Source organism: Panthera pardus, unplaced genomic scaffold (assembly GCF_024362965.1).
Source record: "Panthera pardus isolate Hobbes unplaced genomic scaffold, ASM2436296v1 HiC_scaffold_24, whole genome shotgun sequence".
NCBI classification, from domain to species: Eukaryota; Metazoa; Chordata; class Mammalia; order Carnivora; family Felidae; genus Panthera; species Panthera pardus.
Genome location: NW_026526810.1, coordinates 2,161,228 through 2,177,189, shown reverse-complemented (window position 1 = coordinate 2,177,189; position 15,962 = coordinate 2,161,228). Strand labels below are relative to the sequence as shown.

General features: G+C 46.1%; 1 long non-coding RNA gene across 1 annotated transcript; it reads left to right on the top strand.

Annotated features, from left to right (window-relative positions):
- Nucleotides 1-791: 791 nt before the first annotated feature.
- On the top strand, nt 792-14,868 carry LOC109273401 (uncharacterized). Its single transcript, XR_002083026.2, has 3 exons — nt 792-926; nt 12,624-12,716; nt 14,385-14,868. It is a non-coding gene; the product is annotated as an uncharacterized LOC109273401 (long non-coding RNA).
- The last annotated feature ends 1,094 nt before the right edge of the window (nt 14,869-15,962 follow it).

Genomic DNA, 15,962 nt, shown 5'->3' with positions numbered 1-15,962 from the left:
TATCTCAGGCAGCATGGATCCTGAAGCACGGGCCACAGGTGTATGACCAAACAAAAGACTGCACAAAACACTCGATAAATAAAACCTTTACACCATATTCAGGAGAAGCGAACTGAACAGAGATTATTTTGGAAATAAGATCCCAACGCAGGCATTCACACGGCCCTTTATCTTAGGGGAGTATAACATTACAAAACAGAAACACTTCTTAGCATGTATTCTCTTTGCAAACTGGCCTTCGAACTGGTTTATTTTTCTACATGCCCCATGTCCAAAATCTATCTCTACCTTTTTTCTTATTCCAGCTTTTTGCATAATAAGTGCATCCTCAATGCGAAGCCACAGCCAACCTTCCGTGGGTGACAAGGTGGCCCCAGATGTTTCTCACGCTTCTCCCTTGGGTTAGCTTTATGGCTTGCACTGCATGTCCTACTGTATGGCATGGGCACCAACTCTGCCCTGTTCCTCCCTCCATGACGAGAGGGCAGTGCTGTCTCTTCTCTGCCCAGCTTCCAAGGATTCCATTTTCCTTCCACTACTCCTTTCTTATTTTAGTGGGAATTTGAGAGGGGGGGCGGGGGAGGTTGGTGTTGTTGTATAGGCAAGTGGGAGCCATTGAAGATTCGTGGGCACGAGGCTGACTCTATCAGTAGGAACCAGAGGACCTGGGGGTAGTGGGGTGGGGTGGTGGGTGGCGAGGAGCCAAATTGGTGACATCATTTACAGTACTATTGTGACAGTCAAGGGAAGGAGAGTGAGAGAGAGAGCTATGGTGGGGTTGGGGGCGGGAAGAGTTATAGAGCTCCTTCTGGGATCCGTAAGTCCCCAGATATCGGAAGGGACACCAGCCTTTACAGTAATGACAGCCAGATTCCAGCTTTCGTATGAAGCTACCAGCTGCCTTGGAAAGGACCCACAAATAAGAGGTATATAATTCCGGGCTGTGTTGTGGGTAATGGCTAGCCTTATACAACACAGAAGTCCCAGGAAGGAGGTTTTGGTCTCCGATGAAGGAAGGAGAGAAAATAACCCAAATTATTATAAATGAAAGAAGAGATCTCAGAGTTAGGTTAAGAAAATGGGACAAGGAGGCATGATCAAGACTCTTGAAAGGGTGGAGTGGAAAGGAGGAGGACTGCGTGCTCCAGTGGAGCAGAACTGCATCCGATTTCTCTGTCTTTTCTGTTTTATTTATTTTTTTTTTTAATTTTTTTTTCAACGTTTTTTATTTATTTTTTTTGGGGACAGAGAGAGACAGAGCATGAACGGGGGAGGGGCAGAGAGAGAGGGAGACACAGAATTGGAAACAGGCTCCAGGCTCCGAGCCATCAGCCCAGAGCCTGACGCGGGGCTGGAACTCACGGACCGCGAGATCGTGACCTGGCTGAAGTCGGACGCTTAACCGACTGCGCCACCCAGGTGCCCCTCTTTTCTGTCTGTTTTTGTTGACATTGGAGTTACCATGAGGAAAGAAAATGTTTTATTTAGAAAAATATCTTGCTTGGTTTAGAAGAGGAGATGTTGCAGGCAGACATTAGTGAGAGTCAAGAAACAAGCTCTGTGCATTATAAATAAGCAGCAGGTGGGTGATGAAGGGGCGGCAGAAAAAAGGGAGGGAGGTGAGAAGGGGAGGAGAATGTCAGAACACTATGGTAGGGTCTTGCTTTTAAGAATGGGGTGATGTTACTCAATTACAAATGATTTATGTTTTTGTGACATAGTCCCTTTCCACAGTAACTTTGGAAAGTCTGCCACCTCTAAAATCCTATGGCAGGTTTTCCTTTCCTTTCCTTTCCTTTCCTTTCCTTTCCTTTCCTTTCCTTTCCTTTCCTTTCCTTTCTTTCCTTTCCTCTTCTTTCTTTCATTCTTTCTTCCCTCCTTCCCTCCCTTTCCTTCTCTTTCTTCCTTTCTTTCTCCCTTTCTTCCTTCCTTCCTTTCTTTCCTCTTCTTTCCTTCATTCCTCCCTCCCTCCCTTTCCTTCTCTCTTTCCTTCTTCGTTTCTTTCTCCCTTTCTTCCTTCTTCTTTCTTTCCTCTTCTTTCTTTCCTTCCTTCCTCCCTCCCTCCCTTTCCTTGTTTATTCCTTCCTTCCTTTCTTTTTTCTTTTCTTTTCCTTTCTTTCCTTTTATTTCCTTTCCTTTATTTCCTCTTCTTTTCTTCCTTCCTCCCTCCCTCCCTTTCCTTCTCTCTTTCTTCCTTCTTCTTTCTTTCCTTCCTTCCTTATTTCCTCCTTCCTTCCTTCCTTCCTTCCTTCCTTCCTTCCTTCCTTCTCCTTTCCTTTCCTTCTCCTTTCCTTTCCTTTCCTTTCCTTTCCTTTCCTTTCCTTTCCTTTCCTTTCCTTTCCTTTCAACATGAAACCACCAGTGGGATGGATCCCTACCCACAGGGTGCATGTGAGGGTGAATGAGGTTATCTGACTGCTGACCTGATCTATAGGAACCCGAACCTGGAAGAAACCCTGAGATCAGAAACTTTGCAGGAACACCCAGGAATCTTGGGGGAGGATCCTAGGATTTCCACGGGTCAAGGAATGAAGTTCTGGCTGATCAGTCCTGGTCCTTAAGAAGGGCAGAGAGCTGCCACGTGGATGATACACCTCTGCTTTTCTTTTTTTCATCTGGGGTCCAGCTTACCTAAGTAGGGTACACTAATATGGAATGATCATTACTGACCAGCTCAGGTCTAAAGCTTGGGACTCCCAGGGCTGGGGAGGAGCCTAGATTCTGGAACTGGTCTCTGTGGATAACTATGCTAAGATGTTGAACAGCGACAGATGCTGCTGTCCAGAGCCAACGTTCTGGATCCTCCTTCCAAGCTGTAATCAGAACGCCTTTTCTGAGATGCCTCCAAACTACCGCCTTCCAAAATGCATAAGCAGTACCCTAAATCGGTGCCACTCAAACTTCACTGTGCTTCAGAACCACCTGGATGGTTCTTTAAAACCATTTGCCAAGTCCCATCTGCAGAGGTCCAGGAAACAGGCGACTGCCAACTTGCATTTCTAACAAGTTCTCAGGGGAAGCTGATACTTGTGGTGTTGGAACCACACTTTGAGAACTGTCATCCTAAGCTAGCTTTTCTAGAACTTTAATGTGCATGAAGTCATCCGGGGATCTTGCGAAAATGCAGATTCTGATTCAGTAGGTCTGGGGTGGGGCCCGAGAATGTGCATGTTGGATGATGCTGATGCTTCCTCTGAGGACCACTCTTTGGGTCGCGTGGCCCTACACCGTGCAGCCTTTAGCCTTTGTCTGACTGGCTGAGGTCAGGAGTTTCCATCCCACTGGGATTAAGTACCTTTATCCCAGGCTGCTACTTGCAACTGCTTTGCAAGGGTCTGGCTGTCTCTTCTTCCTTGAGCTTCTGCAATTCCCTGAGGAGTCAGCCCCACCCCATGTTCCTGCTGGGAGCTGAGCTGCCTCGTCAGCTGCTGGAACACCTGTTCCAACCGCAGTGCTTGTAGGGACAGTTAAGCCTTGTCAGGTTCTGGCTCTTGGTGGTGGCTGGAGACGTGTGGCCACTCTCACTCCTTGGGGCCTGCTCTGCCCTCACCGTGCTGACAGTGGCCTTCTGAAGTGCCAGCTGATGTTCTGCTCTTCAGACCAGCCGCACTTGGCTCTCTCCTGGCTCCCCTGCTGTTCCTGGCCACTCCTGAACGACTCCATGCTTCAATATGCACCCGCCACAGCCTTCACCGGCCACGGCTCTGGGGCAAGGGCAGGAGGATCTGGGAGGTCGTTCAGGATGTGGATGCATTGAAAAGATGGAAACACTGGGGGGAAGGAGGGAGGGATGGGAGTTCATGTATGCCTCATATGAGATTTAATATTTGCATGAAATATTGCAGTGAAAAAAAGCTCATCGATTTCATCTGCAGCAGGACGGACTCAGGGACGGTTTCTTGTAGGATGGGAGGAGGGAGGAGAAATGGTTTGGGATTCAGGAGACCCAGAGTTCTAGTCCCCATTCTGACGCTAGTCAAGAACCAGCCCGCTGCCCTGGGCCTCAGTGTTCTCATTTAGAAAAAGAGAGGATTGGGGGGCGCCTGGGTGGCTCAGTCAGTTAAGCCCATGACTTTGGCTCAGGTCCTGGTCTCACAGTTTGTGAATTTGAGCCCCACATCCGGCTCTCTGCTGTTAGCACAGAGCCCGCTTAGTATCCTCTGTCTTCCTCTCTCTCTCTGCCCCACCCCCCTCACTCTTGTGTGCTCTCTCTGTCTCTCTCTCTAAAAAATAAGCATTTTTTTTTTTTTAAAGAGAGGGTTGGATTAAACTCCCTTTGGGATGTCACATATCTCAGAGTCACTTATTATTAGATTCATTATCAAGGGAAGCTGGGGAAAGACTTAGGCTTTGGGTTTGGAAAGACCTGACTTCAGTTTCTTGCTTCTCCTTGTCGACAGCTGGGAGGCACTGGACACGTCTCAGCCACTCTGAGTTGTTTCTTCACCAGTGAGGATTACATGCTACATCTATGCTACAATAAATGAAAAGAACCTAAAATAGTTTTACAGGTTGATAGCAAGCAGGCATTCAAGAAACAGATGCCAATATTATGACAATCATTAAAAACTGGGACCTTTTCACTGTACTCCATTTATTGGGGCTAGACACAAATGCTCAAAAGTGTATTACTTTTTTTTTTTAAACTAGAAATTATTTCAATTCTGTGCTTCTCATGCCTGTCCCTTAGGTAGTCTGTGTCTGCTCAACTCAGCCTCCAAGAGAACATGTTCCAAAACCCTGCGGCAAGAGGATGAGAACTATTAAGACAACATTTTGCGATACTTAGTAAGTTTTAGGGAATAATTTAATACTGACTCGCAGCAAAGCTGACTGAAACATAACCTGTGCCCACCATCCCCCCCCCCCGCCAAGGACACTGTAAACCTAAGGACCGGTTTGAGAACAGGGTAGATAGCACAGGATAAAATGATTTTCTATTCTCTTTGAAGATGGTTGTCTTGGGATCAGCACTAATGGGTACCCACTAAGTGGTTCCTGGTTGAAAGAAGGATGTTCTAGAGGCTTACCTGTCCCACCGCCTGAAGACTGTGGTACACCCCAAATGTGACTGGCATGTTTTTTTTTTTTATATAGCCTGGAAGTTTGTTTACCTTGTTCTTCTTCAGGGCCTCTGGGAGGCAGGCGTCTGGTTGTAAGCAACAGGAACAGTCCAGCTAACTTAGGCGGTTAGTTGGAGCTTACAGGTGCTCACGGAAGGCTGGATAGTCAGAGTTAGTGAAGCAGTAGGAATCTAGACACTTCTGCATGGATGAATCCATTCGGGGACCCCATGTACTTCAGATCTCTTATCTCTTAAGGAAACAGGCCTGGCATTTCCAGGTCATTCTCTCAGGCCCAGCCCCCAAATATGGCCTCCTTCCCTTTCCCCTCCTACTCCCCAACCCAGGACTCTGAGATCAGCAGCTGGTAAAAGGCTCGGTGGCACATCTGAGGGCCAGCCTGTGTATGACCCCCATGCCCAGCAGTTATTTTGTCCAGCTACACCTGATGGAAGGATATCCATGTGATTCCTACGTTCAAAATTCAGCCCGATAGACAAAGTTGCCTTTAATATTAATCTTTGGGGACTGGGTAGTTAATTTCGTATTATACCTGGTGCTATTATTTAGTCATTTCACACTCTGTATGTTTGGTTTTTATGAATATGTGCTTCTTAGCTCAGTGTGTCTGCAAATCACCCCCTATATGATATGTGATAAGCCCAGGGATCTGCATTAGCCAAACAATTATGGCCACAGACAGAATCGTTTTTGTGATATCTACACATTTCAGAATCCAACTAGGGAAAGACAGCACTGCTGTCTCCTGTGCCTTATTTCCCAATGAAATAGACATAATGGCACCAATATGGTGAATTTATTGCCTTAAATTATATAATATATACACAGTGCCTGATGTATAGGGAAGTATAAAAGGCAAGTATTATAGCTAATTTTTCTTCTGTCTTTCCCCTAATCAGTGACCAAACCTTTGTTGGTTCATATCAAAAGCTTTAAGGCAGCAGGAGGGTGGGAGAAGGGAAGAGGGTGGCCATACTGCCCAGCCCTTAGCTCTCTCCATGGTAAAGATCTGAGTTACTGTATGCAACCCCCATCTCCTCCCTCCTAGGTTTGACTGTCTACATACTCTTCTGATTCAGGAGTGATGTAGAATTGTTATTTTTTTGTGTGTGATTATGTGTTATTTTGTGTGAAAATAATGAAGTAGCTGTTATTTATAACAAAGCTCTGATAATTTATTTCTTTCCATGTATCACTGCTCAAGACACAAAGTCCCAAAAGAGAGTAGGAGGAAGAGAGAGAGAGAGGGAGAGAGAGAGAGAGAGTTTAATTTGTCTGGCTTTGATGATGTGCCTAACCCTTCAGCTAGGGGAAAGAATGTCGCTCTGGTTTACAGTTCTACCGAGCAAATTAGGGCAAGTTGATTTTCATAAAAGGAAATTGGGTCACAGTTGCCAGAATACAGGGAGTAGATGCAGTGGGGTGGTGCAAACCCCAGATCTCTGTGGCAAGGTTCTAAGCAACTACTCCTGTAAAAAAATGTAAGGCCCAATAAACAAACCACTTCACAGCAGCAACTACAATTTGAACAAGAAAGGTAAGAGATGGTATAGTTTAATCATTTTGTATATGACGCACACATATGCACACAAACATAGACATGTAGCTAGGTGTAGAGTGGAATATTTTATATGGACACGGTTCATTAAAGTTACCCATTATTAATGGACATCAATCCATCCACATACTTTGTTTGAGGCTCTCATACTCCCGCCCCCTCCCTCCTGCTCACTGACTGAGTCACCCAAGTCTGTCTGTCTCCTACTGTGTTAAAAAATAGGTCCTGTTCTTGGTTCTGGCACAAAGAATGAGTCCAGGGATAAGCCCGAGTGGCCCTCGTCCTCAGAGGAGGCACATTCCAGGTGGCCCGGGGGCTCGAGGGCACCAGACTTTGGATGTGCAAGTGTGGCCTGAGCCGGAACACCAGGGACTCTGGCTCCAAGGTTTGTGCCTGTAGCTCTTACTGCACTTGGCTCTGTAGGATTCCTGGGGCTTTTCTCATGCCTGTACTCATTTTCTACCTTCAGTAGCCTGTCTCTCACTTGCACAAACCCAGCAGTCAACTGGCTGGGCCCAATTCAGTGCCCTGAGGCTGCTGTGGGCAGTGGAGAAGGGGTGCTTGGCTCCCTGGGCACCTGCAGTCTGGTCAGCTCCTGCCCGACACAGAGTCGGGTTTGCCAGGAGCAAGGCAATGCATTCCTCAGTCTCATTCCTTCTCTCCTCCTCCAACCCTTTTGCAAGAAGACTCCAGAAGGCCAGCTTGTCACCCTAGTTTCTCCAGAAAGCGCTCCCTTTCCTCAGGGGTGGACATTTTTTCTGGCCATTGAGCACTCCTCATCAGTTGATCAGAGACCCACCTAGGAAGCTCCAAGGGGCAGCTTGATCACCGTTCAGGGTCAAAGGGCAAGAATTAGCCATGGCCACCTCTTTCCATCTGCCCTTCCTGGAGAGAGGCCAGCCAGAGGAATGTGGAAGGGGTTTTATTTAATTTCATTTCTGTTCATTTTCAAGTCTCCCAAGCAGTGGAATTGCCTCCTCTGTTCTTGGATCAGGTGCAGGAAGATGATAGAAGTCTGAGTAAATTGGGAAAGTATCTTCTAGAGTTCTGCTTTGATCTCATCACCCTCCTACTCAATAACCTTTGCCCTCTCCCTCTGCCTTCAGGGACTCCATAACCCTTTCTCCGGTATCCCAGGCCCTGTGCAGGAAGTGGGCCACCTATCCAGCCACACTTCCCACTATCCCATCCCCCCTACTCTCTGTTTCAGCCACATTGGGTTACCCTCCATTCCCCCAGACCCTTGTCTGCTTTGCCTGTGTTGGGCCCTTAGCCAGAATGCCTTCCTCCCCTGTTTTCACCTCCTCATATCCTACCCCATTCCGACATCACATCTGTCAGGAAGCCTTCCCGGCGTCCCCAGCTGGAAGTGAACTGCTCCTTCCATTTGATAGCAGAGCATTTGTGTGTGGCTCTCTCTTGCTTTTTCCATTCTAACTTGCATTCTGGAACTTGCACCTTTCGTCACCACATTCCATTTCTTATTCCAGCAATTTATCACTCAAGACACAAAGAATATTTGGGACACCTCGGTGGCTCAGTTGGTTAAGTGTCTGACTACAGCTCAGGTCATGATCTCACGGCTTGTGGGTTCGAGGCCCGCGTTAGGCTCTGTGCTGATGGCTCAGATCCTGGAGCCTGCTTCCGATTCTGTGTCTCCCTCTCTCTCTCTCTCTCTCTCTGCCCCACCTCTGCTTGCTCTCTGTCTCTCAAAAATGAACAAATGTCAAAAAAAAAGACACAAAAAGAAAAATCTTGGGGGCACTCAGAACCCACCTGTGCTACCGCATGCATCCCATCCACCAGCAGCTCTGCTGGTTTTACCTGCTCAACATTTCTTGAGCCCATTCCTTCTCTCTAGTCATTATCAGCTCAGCAGTTGGGTCTCTCAGAGGTCATCAGAGCAGCCTGCCAACTGGGCTCCTTGCTGGGGTCTGCTGGGCAAAACTCCATCGTCCTAACAGGGCTGGCAGATTTGTTCCTCTCCCCATTAGTCCAGAAACTTCTTGGTAGAAACCACATCCTGGTTTCTAGGGCCTGGTGCATAACAGGTACTTAATAAATGCTGAGATAACGAGGCATGAATAAGTGATGCCACCTGGTGGCGGGGGGGGGGGTGCAGAGAATGTCACATAATCATGGGTCCTTGACCCACATAAACATCCTGCCTTCCCTCTACACACCCACTTTACTTATCTGTAATATGACAGTGATGCTTTCATTTCTGAGGTCTAATCAATGACCCAACTTCCTTGCCAATTCCCTTTACGTTTGTCTCACGGTGAAACAAACACCTTAAGTTGTGGTGATTTGGGGGACACTTTGCAAGAGATGATGCTTCTCTCATTAAAAAATGCTTTTCTGTTTATATCAGCTCATTCCCTAGGCCAAGATAAACATTAATTTTCCTTCAGAGTGGACATGGGCTATTGCTAGCCGGGAAGAATGCAACCAGAAAGCGTTCTAATCCGGTGTGTGACTCTTTTCTCCTTCATCACCTGCTTGGGTCTCTCGGATGCCGTGATTCAGAATCAAGTTAAAGATTGTCTGAAAAATCTGCTTAGACATAAAAATCAATAGACGAAAAGGAAGCAAGACTGATTTCGAGCTACAAATCATATAATTCAGGGGCTGGGCACACATGGCTTCCTCTTTTGAAGACTGTGGAAGGTGGAACTCTGAAGTATTAATTCAGTGGTTGAAGGAAATGACAATAATGATTATGCCAGGAAATTTCTACCTGTGTAATAGGAAAATGTGCTCAGACAACAGAAGAAGTAGCCATTAGAATCCCCCCCTCCCAAACTCTTCCTCAATTCGTATATTCTGTTCTCTTGCTCCCAGAAATATATCCATTCTGGTCAGTTCAATTAGGGTAATGTGGTCAGTGCATCAACAGGTCTTGTAAAGTTTTGGTGAGATTACACCAGGTTTGTCTTGTCTACCAGAATAAAGTATATATCACATTAATAAAGGCAGGGACTTCATAAATACCTCCTGGATGTATAGTTCCAATTTCCTTATGAAACATCTCTACTTGAAGATCAATCCAAGTCCCAAAGTCATCATTTTCCTGGAAAACAGAACGTCTTACGTGGGATCCCATTTCATTCTGTGGTGCTTCTCAATGAGACGGGGCCTGGTGGGGGGCAAACAGATTGGTCTGTTGGTTGGGGTTAAGCTTGGGAAAGTAGTTGAGCGGTGTTTGGACAAAGGGAGTTGCGTTATTATGCTATTTCTGCCAGGGAAGTAAACTGTGAGCACAGCTGTGTAGGACAGAAAAACATGGCAGACCAGGGGCGAGATGGTAAGTTGTTAATGGGAAACACATGAGTGTGATACATGGCGATGACCCTTGAGAAGGTGAAATGTCTAGGTGTGTATTCCTTTGTGAGCACTAGCGTTTACCTTCTGTAACTTTCTGTCCTCTTAGCCATGTTGTAGCCCTAGCTTTTCTGTTCCTGTGCCTTTCACCATTTTATTCATAACTATGTCATGGCAGATATTGGGAAATCAATATGACCCCACATAATCCCTGTCCAAGGTGGAATGTGTAGAGCAGTGGAGAACCAGTTAGGTCAAATGAGTTGATTGAACAAAGCCAGTGATTTTGACCAGGGAAGTGGATCCATGGAGCCAGAAGGTTGGGGGTGGGAAGGGAAGATGGTGTCAGGGACCTGTTTTTCAATAGGTAGGAAGTCAGAAAGTCACTGAGGTCAAGATGGTGTCCAGGTCAGGAAGGGGTCTGAGCATCTGTGCCCCTAGTGGTTGGGAGGTCAGAGTATAGCTAGGGAGTTAAGGAATCCCCCCCCCCCCCCCCCCCCAGCAAGAGGTGGGATTGCCTATCCAGAGACATGTTGTCTTGGAACAGGTCTCACAAGTATTTTGTTATAGCAATAGGGAAAGAATCAATGCTGATAAATTTTTTAATGAATGGAAGCAGATTCAAGATGATCTCTTTACAAAAATTCACCAACTTGCATTCTGGTGTGTTTTCGTGAGTAGGAGAAAAATGATCACATGTACAGATAGCACACCGGGAACCACAGGACTATCCTTCTGTTAGTACCTGCAAAATAAAATATTATCCAGCATTTTACTATTAATACCTGCAAAATAAAATATTGTGCAGCATTTTACTCCCACCAAAAATTTTTATGTGTTTTCATCAAAATCTGAGGAGCATATTATATATGTAAATAACAAATGTCAGGTGCATTGCTGAAGGGAAAAGGTTGAGAATTGCCAATTTAGCGTTGCTGAGCTGTGGCAGTGGAGGCAGAACAGGAGGGGGGTGGGGAACAGGTGATTCTTTCCGCTTTTGGGTTTCATGATCTTGGAGTTCAGCACTGGCCAACATCTGGGTCATAGACCAATCGGGAAGGCCAACAGCTGCACTACTGTCTTCTCTTCCAGAACATAAATTTCTGAGGCTTTAACTGTTTCCCTCGTTATGGTCTAACATGGTCTCTGCTGCTCCTTGCTACTCAGTGTCCAGGAGTCTGGCCACCGCTTCTCTGGTAGCATCTCTCCTGTCAGCTGCCCTCAGTTCTTCTGTGCCTTCCACCCTGCCTGTCCGCCAATCTTCCTAAACTGTCCCTGGTGCCCTGTGCTTCCTGTGTTGGAAAACATGAGCAGAACACAGTGTGATGACACAGCGTCCACCAAGGCACATACCTAGTTTCTCGCCCCCTTGGTTCCTTCTCCCTGGGTCCCTGAGCAAGTGGCTTACAATTTCAATGTCTCAGTCTCCTCCTGGGTAACATGAAACGATGCAATTAGCAGAATATCATGAACTCCGATTCCTCTGCTTCAAAGCTCCCCAACTATGCCCCCCCCTACAGTTTTAATACAATACTGATTGCTATTTATTACACACATTTATGTATTCATTGGAGAAATTTTGGAAGTGCAGAGGAGCACAAGGGAAAAAATTGGAAAGTTACTGCAGTTAGGGAGGAAATTTGCTTTTGAGAGAGGATGGGACCACATCTCTTTGTGTGTCTCTCTCTGCTTCTACCTTTAACTCTTTTTTTTTTTAGAGTTTATTTATTTATTTTGAGAGAGACAGAGACAGCATGAGTAGGGGAAGGGCAGAGAGGGAGAGAGGCAGAATCTGTGCTATCAGCAGCGAGCCCGATGTGGGGCTTGAACTCACGAACCAGGAGATCATGACCTGAGTCGAAACCAAGGGTTGGATGCTTAACTGACTGAGCCACCCAGGCGTCCCTCCTTTGAGTGTTGATTTAGCGTGGCCTCTGTCTCCTTTGCCTGTCTCTCTCTGCTCCATGGAGGATGGTAACATTATGGGAGGCTGAATAATAATTAGCATTAGCTGTGGTTAGAAAAACTGGCATTGAAATCAGAGCAGCTGATGCCTAATTTCAGGGTAGCCTGCCTGAACCTTGATGGCAATGTTTCTAAATGTCTGTAAAATGGAGTTAATGATTGGACCTGTCTCAAAGCCTGGTGAGGGATTTATTGTATGGCCTGGTGCACAGTAATAACTAAATAAATGTTTGCTTTGAATAAGGCCCAGCTCGAGCCTTCTCTTCTTTATGCAGCTTTTTCTAATCTGGTCTTTACTGACCTTCCAGCGACCTTACAGAATTGTTAGTTTGCATTCAGTTTTCACCTAATCCTGAGTCCTTCCCCCCGCCCCCCTCCCGGCCAGCCAAATGGGAAGTCCTTTGGCCGTGGACCCCACTTCTATTTCTTTAGTTTTCTCCAGGACAACCAAACAAAATCCTTGCCAATAATATTTTTGGAACACTAAAGTGTTAACACTGATTAGATGTTATGGAATTTATCCTAGAGCTCATCGAAAGTTGGTGAAATTGTCCTTCCTGGGTCATACCTCTGTGCCCGCCACTATGCAGACACTTCTGTGACACCCAGAGACTCGTGAGATTTGGGATTGGGTGACCTTTTAGAGTGGCTGTCTGCACTGTCTCAGTCACCCAGGGCTCTCTGCCTCCCAGCCAGGTGCTGTCTGCATCCTTCCAACTCATGGTGACTTTGGGAATGGCCGTCCAGAGGCTCAGGAGTGGAGATGCTGCTGTCAGGCACGGAGGGTAAGTAACTTTGGAGTGAAGTCTGTGAGCTTGTTAGCTGTCCGTCACTTGCCATGGGCCACTGGAGGGAATGACGGTAGGTGTTTCATTCACCATCCCCAGTGTTGTGATAATGGTTGTACTGGAGGATGGGTGGGGAGGAGATCTTTCCCTATGAACTTCAGATAAACCTCCCATTAGCCACCTGCCTGAGGATCAAAATCTCACTGTGGACCTCCTCTGGGTGGTGAGTATTTGGGTGTCTGGGCAGAAGTTGACCCCAGGCTGCTCCAAGCAGAAGGCCGTCTCTTGCTCTGATCTTGCTCTCTGACAGCACGGTTCTGTCCCGCTCCCCGCAGGAGGCCAGCATGTGCCATGCGATTGCTGGCCTTTCCTTCCAAGCACATCAGATGGGCTCTGTTTGCAGGGTCCGTGCATCGCCCCATGTTGCTGTGTGGAACCTGGCATTCTCCAAATGCCTGCAGCTGTCACCAAAGTATTTTCAGCCCAGCTCAGTGTGTACCCAAAATCCAGGGTGGGGGTGGGGAAGCAACACAGGACCATTTGGAGGAACCAGAACCCAAATGGAATTATTAACATTTGAGGTGGGGGTGGCGATATCTTTGCTCAGGATCTGAGTGGAAAGGAACCCAGGGACACGAGTGGATCATTTGGTCTCTTGGAGACCCCTCCAGTTTTGTGATGTTCTAAGTTCTAATTCAGAATGAGAATGGTAAGGGGCAGGCCAACCAGGTAGAAATTTGCTCCTGTTTATTAGAAATGGAGATTCAGAGTCGTGGAAGGGAAAGGAATATTCTTAGGTCACAGTGGCTGCGCTCCCTCAGGCGTGCTGGAGAAGGGGGTGGTGAAGCTAGAGGGCTGTGTGGGGCCAGGGGGTGCGGGAGCAGAGGGTACCATGTGTGTGGGCAAACGAGAGCAGACTCAAGACTGGTGTCACTGACAGATGTGGGCTCCAAGGCCCTGACACTAATTCTAGACCCATCCTCTTGAAGGTCTGAGGCCACCTGCCTACATATGTACTGTTAGGGATTGGCTCTGAAGGCTGAGTTTTCCAGGGACGTTATCAGAGGTGGCTTCTGGCCACTGTATTAGTTCAAGGCTGTGGAACAGGCGCCATTCATCTTCGTACAGTGTTCTATTCATTCTCAACAACGCTTCAGTTCTCCTAGGTGCCACTTTCAAGGTTGTAATGACCCCATTGGATAAGACATGCATTTCCCCCTACCCCCCCACCCTCTTTCATCAGGATCGCTGGTTTGCTTGTCCATGGAGAATGGTCATGGTATGAATGTTTACGTCTGTTGCTGGAATGCATTGCTATCATATACTTGGGGAGGGATGTGAGGGGCAGGTTTTGTCCTGTTAGCAGGAGCTTTATTAGTGTCACAGAGCAAAGGAAGTTCTGCAGAAGTGCTATCAAGGGGAGCTCATAAGAAGAAACCCCTGTGAGGACTGTGATATGTCCTGATGAAGGGGGTGGTCTCCTCACTGAGTTACAGAACTGCAGTGAGCCACTGTCACCAGTGGACAAGTTGAAGCATGTAGCTGGGAAATGCCCTTTAGCCACCTCTGGGGTTAACAGGGATTAAGGTCGTCATCCATGCATCACTTGAAGTGATGTCCTCTATGACATCCTGCCACCGTATCCTCACCTCGTTGTGTTTTTAGAGGTTCAAGAGTGCCTGGACTCCAGCACCCAAAATGAGCAGGAAGGCCCAGATGAAGATTTCTGTCAGGACATACTTTTGCTCTGAGAAGAGTAGCAAGTCTTGAACCGAGGTCACGGGTGTCTTGAGGTGTCTGTTCCAGCTTCATAAATATTAAGCATTATTTTTCACATGTCTTATACATTTTTGTGTAATCCCTGTAATATAAGGGCAGGTATAATTGTATATTCTTTATAAAATGTGTGGCAGATACAATTAGCCTTACTTTCTACATGGGGAGACTGAGACTCGGATGAGAAAAGTCAGTCATTCAAGTCACACATTTCATCGCCGGCGGAGTCTGGGGCATGAGTTCCTATCTCCTGATTCCCAGGTACATGCTGTTTTTGCTAGACTCAAAGTATTAAAGAATCCAGACTCTTTGGAAGTAATGAGGGATTCCAGAAATAGCCTTAGCAGTGCTTAACAATTTGAAAGACCAAAGGCACTGAGGCCAAAGAAGATTGAGACAGGTGAGCTGTTTCATTGTATAGATTTCCATTAACTTGGTTCGTAATAATTGAGGCCACATTTGTGCATTTCTATATTAATTAAAAATACTTGAGATCTGATACAGGGTCGAAAATGACACATTGAATTGTCTCTCAAATTGTGCTCATCCCAAATGAGAATCCCCTTGTGACCATGATTTTGCAGACTTGATTAGGTGAGAAGAAATGCATTCAAGTGTCAAAGGCTACATTTGCTAATGAGCTTGACCTCTCAGAGCTGCCTGGCTGGGCAGAGTTGGTGCACAGTTGGTGCTCAATGAGTGCTGATGGTTGGCTGGATGCACTGAGTGTTCAGTTAGCCTCCGATCCCACGGATCGTGGTGCTTTCATTGTGTCAGCTAGAGTGACATTCCAAACAGAACAGCCTATAAATTTAGAGACACATTTGGAAACTTTTCAAACCTACAAAAGGTAAAGAGAATAGTATCATAAACTCCAAGGTCTTGTTTTCCAGATTCAATACTTATCGATATTCTGCTGTTTTCATTTATTGATTTCCCTCACACACATACACACACACACATACACACACACACACAGGGTGGGAGAAGAGAGAGAGAGAAAGGGAGAGAGAGGGAGAGAGAGTTTCTTTTTGGCTGAGATACTATAAAAAAATTTCCAAATATCATATCATTCACCTGTGAATACATCTGTATATATCTGCAATAGAGAATGATTTAAAAAAGTATATACAACTACAATATCATTATCACAACAAAGTCACAATCATTTCTTATTATCATAGAATACCTCTTTCATGTTTAATGTTCCATGATTGTCTCAAAATGCCATTCTGTTCTTTAGATTCTTCAAATTACATTTCAGACAATGTCCACACTATATTTAGTTGATTCAGCTTTTATATCTCCTTCAGTGTATGATAGTTTTTCCTCCCCTGTAAAGAAAAAAAGTTAGGTCAAGAGACTAAACCAGATTCAGGTCTTTTTTTTTTCTTTTTGAAAAATACTTCATAGGCAAAATTGTGCACTTTCTTTAACCTACAATATTTAGAAAGAATTCTATGTTTC